Below are 3,680 nucleotides of genomic sequence, written 5' to 3' on the forward strand. Positions count from 1 at the left end.
ATAACTCAGGAGAAACAGCCCCAGGAGGAAGGTTACCTATATGTCCCTAATGGCACCCTGTTCCCTATATAGTGCACTACTTTTGACCAAAGCATAGGGCTCCTGTCAAAAGTAGAGCACTATATAGCGAATAGGGTGCCATTTGGGATTCAAACTGTATCAGCAAGTTCCTCAGCGTCTGACTGGCTTGCTGGTGGCCCTGTGAGAGGTCAGAGGTTAGGAACAGAACGGTCGCAAGCAGAACAGGGCTTACTGTGTTGCAATGCTGAGAAATCACAGTGGGATGGTGTGTGTGTGGGTGTGTGGTGAAATGGAGGCACAAGATATTTTGGGAATCTAAGGAATAAGGATTTAGAGCATTGCTTGACTCACAGTGCTTGTGTTGACTCATAGTTCTTGTGTTGACTCATAGTGCTTGTGTTGACTCATAGTGCTAGCCATTTACAGTAGTCCTAATTACAGTAGCTGCACCTGTCAACTGATCTCCCAGTCACATGTAAAATGGCAAGTATTTTCTAGACCACTGGAATGAAATAGCCTGTTATGGAGCAGCATCAGGCCTGGAGAGAATGGCATGTTCAACTTTAAAGATCCTTATCACTCTGAGATTTCCCTGTCTGTCTGTCTGTCTGTCTGTCTGTCTGTCTGTCTGTCTGTCTGTCTGTCTGTCTGTCTGTCTGTCTGTCTGTCTGTCTGTCTGTCTGTCTGTCTGTCTGTCTGTCTGTCACTGCTCCTCCTGTGTGATTACCTGCAGTCGTCTCTGTGCTGACAGGAATGTTCCCCCTGCAGCTGCAAGAACCAGACACCGGCACCGGTTGGGAGCTAGCCGCCACCAATTACCTTATTTCCATCCCCTCCCTTATCTCCATTTTCTTCTCTCTATTCTTACTTAGGATTAGTGGGAGAGGAGACTGGAATTCCCATTCTCTAATAGTGGCTCGTCTGCACGCAATAACTGTAGCTCAACCAACATCTTCAAGCTGTTCCATGATGTTTGTTGATTAGAATAAATAGGCCCTTATCTTTCCCAATTATCTCCTGAACAGCTCCGATTCGAGCAGTTGTCTTCATGTGGGGGTCATTTAGTATCTAATTCATTATCATATTAGCCTCACTGGACTGAGAAGTATTTTAACAAATCTAAGATACACTATATGAAAGTTTTTTATTTGATTTATAAAAATAAAAAAACACCTTTATTTAACCAGGTAGGCTAGTAGATGTGCAGATGATGATGTGCAAGTAGAAATACTGATGTGCAAAAGAGCAGAAAAGTAAATAAAAACAATATGGGGATGAGGTAGGTAGATTGGATGGGCTATTTACAGATGGGCTATGTACAACTGCAGCGATTTGAAGCAAAATCTCTCGCACAATACCCCCTGAAATTACATTTTGTTCATCATTTCTTCAATTTGATTGGTACAACATTTTGTATAATTACATTATTTATTTTCCCCTTTATGGTTGTTGTTAATGGTTCACTTTTTAGGATGAAAGAACAACTAACCCTTTGAACATATCTGTCATTGTCCCTTTATTCCTTCAACAGAGATGGGAGGAGAAAGAGTCTCTGTGCACCATGTGTGAAATCTCACCACATTCCAATGCCCTCGCCCTGGGGTCATGTCCCCCCCCCCTCTCTTGTCTACATTTTGTTTTTCTAGGATACAGAGACCTGTAAGCAATTCTGATTTCATATGATTATTTCTTATCTGTGGGAAAACCCAGTACCCCAATTCTGCATGGGGGAAAAGAGGGCGAGGAGGGTGTGTGTGTGCTGTAGCATGTCGACGACAGCGCTGGCTGTAACGAAGGTAAACTAACCATGGCTGTACTGAAGATCTACTAACCATGTCTGTACTGTAGGTCTACTAACCATGTCTGTAGGTCTACTAACCATGTCTTTAGGTCTAATAACCATGTCTGTATTGTAGGTCTACTAACCATGTTTGAAATGTAGGTCTACTAACCATGTCTGTATGGTAGCTCTGCTAACCATGTCTGTAGGTCTACTAACCATGTCTATAGGTCTAATAACCATGTCTGTACTGTAGGTCTACTAACCATGTATGTACTGTAGGTCTACTAACCATGTCTGTACTGTAGCTCTGCTAACCATGTCTATTGGTCTACTAACCATGTCTATAGGTCTAATAACAATGTCTGTACTGTAGGTCTACTAACCATGTCTGTACTGTAGGTCTACTAACCATGTCTGTACTGTAGGTCTACTAACCATGTCTGTACGGTATCTCTGCTAACCATGTCTGTAGGTCTACTAACCATGTCTGTACTGTAGGTCTACTAACCATGTCTATAGGTCTACTAACCATGTCTGTACTGTAGGTCTACTAACCATGTCTGTACGGTAGCTCTGCTAACCATGTCTGTAGGTCTACTAACCATGTCTGTACTGTAGTTCTACTAACCATGTCTGTACTGTAGGTCTACTAACCATGTCTGTACTGAAGGTCTACTAACCATGTCTGTACTGTAGGTCTACTAACCATGTCTGTACTGTAGGTCTACTAACCATGTCTGTACTGTAGGTCTACTAACCATGTCTGTACTGTAGGTCTACTAACCATGTCTGTAAAGAAGGTCTACTAACCATGTCTGTACTGTAGGTCTACTAACAATGTCTGTACTGTAGGTCTACTAACCATGTCTGTACTGTAGGTCTACTAACCATGTCTGTACTGAGGTATACTAACCATGTCTGTACTGTAGATATACTAACCATGTCTGTACTGTAGGTCTACTAGCCATGTCTGTAGGTCTACTAACCATGTCTGTACTGTAGGTATACTAACCATGTCTGTACTGTAGGCCTACTAACCATGTCTGTACTGAAGGCCTACTAATCATGTCTGTACTGTAGGCCTACTAACCATGTCTGTACTGTAGTTCTACTAACCATGTCTGTACTGTAGTTCTACTAACCATGTCTGTACTGTAGGTCTACTAACCATGTCTGTACTGAAGGTCAACTAACCATGTCTGTACGGTAGCTCTGCTAACCATGTCAGTAGGTCTACTAACCATGTCTGTACTGTAGTTCTACTAGCCATGTCTGTACTGTAGGTCTACTAACCCTGTCTGTACTGAAGGTCTACTAACCATGTCTGTACTGTATGTCTACTAACCTTGCCTGTACTGTAGGTCTACTAACCATGTCTGTACTGTAGGTTTACTAACCATGTCTGTACTGTAGGTCTACTAACCATGTCTGTACTGTAGGTCTACTAACCATGTCTGTACTGAAGGTCCACTAACCATGTCTGTACTGTAGGTCTACTAACAATGTCTGTACTGTATGTCTACTAACCCTGTCTGTACTGAAGGTCTACTAACCATGTCTGTACTGTAGGTCTACTAACCATGCCTGTACTGTAGGTCTACTAACCATGTCTGTACTGTAGGTTTACTAAGTATGTCTGTACTGTAGGTCTACTAACCATGTCTGTACTGTAGGTCTACTAACCATGTCTGTACTGAAGGTCAACTAACCATGTCTGTACTGTAGGTCTACTAACAATGTCTGTACTGTATGTCTACTAACCATGTCTGTACTGTAGGTCTACTAACCATGTCTGTACTGTAGTTCTACTAACCATGTATGTACTGTAGGTCTACTAACCATGTCTGTACTGAAGGTCTACTAACCATGTCTGTAC

The sequence above is a fragment of the Oncorhynchus mykiss genome, chromosome 18, assembly GCF_013265735.2.
Source record: "Oncorhynchus mykiss isolate Arlee chromosome 18, USDA_OmykA_1.1, whole genome shotgun sequence".
NCBI lineage: Eukaryota > Metazoa > Chordata > Actinopteri > Salmoniformes > Salmonidae > Oncorhynchus > Oncorhynchus mykiss.